General features: G+C 37.9%; 1 non-coding gene across 1 annotated transcript; it reads right to left on the bottom strand.

The window, feature by feature from the left end:
- Nucleotides 1-405: 405 nt before the first annotated feature.
- LOC128291276 (small nucleolar RNA R71) lies at nucleotides 406-512 on the bottom strand. Its single transcript, XR_008281052.1, has one exon. It is a non-coding gene; the product is annotated as a small nucleolar RNA R71 (small nucleolar RNA).
- Nucleotides 513-749: the final 237 nt, after the last annotated feature.

Here is a 749-nt window from a genome sequence, read left to right as displayed (position 1 = left end):
GTTGATCTTCATTATAAATATTTATTACTTGTTACGAATCACGCGATCAAGTTGTTAGCGCCGTTTCCGGGGAACTAAACTGAATCTAGCATAGTTAGACCGGCTGTAGCTGCAAATACTTTTGAACTGAAACCTAATACAATTCAAATGATATAGCAGTTTGTTTAGTTTGATGGTTTGTAGGATGAAGATCCCAACGTTCACTTAGCAAACTTTCTGGAATTTTGCGATACATTTAAAATCAATGGCATTTCTGATGATGCCATTCTTCTTCTGTTATTTCCTTTTTCACTGAGAAACAAAGTTAAACAGTGGTTGAACATGTTACCACAAGGGTCTATCACTACTTGGGAACAAATGACTGGAATTTTTTTACTAAAATACTTTCCACCGGTTAAAACGGCTAAATTATGCAATGATATTTCTTCTTTTGTGCAGATGGATTTAGAAACACTTTACGATGCATGGGACAGATACAAGGACTTATTGAAAAGGTGCCCTCACCATGGGTTACCGCTTTGGCTCCAAGTACAAACATTCCATAATGGTCTGAATCCCTCGACTCGGCAAATGGTTGACGCGGCTACTGACGGAACCATCAACAATAAAACACCGGAAGATGCCTATGAGTTTATAGAGGAGACGTCACTAAATAACTATCAGTGGCAAGTTATGAGGAAAAAGCCAACAAAAACAGCCGACGTTTATAACGTCGATAGTTACTATGCTATCAAATTAGGTAGAACTTC

The sequence above is a fragment of the Gossypium arboreum genome, chromosome 3 (assembly GCF_025698485.1).
Source record: "Gossypium arboreum isolate Shixiya-1 chromosome 3, ASM2569848v2, whole genome shotgun sequence".
Lineage (NCBI taxonomy): Eukaryota > Viridiplantae > Streptophyta > Magnoliopsida > Malvales > Malvaceae > Gossypium > Gossypium arboreum.
The sequence above is the reverse complement of the archived record's forward strand: the minus strand, read 5'-3'. Positions and strand labels throughout refer to the sequence as shown.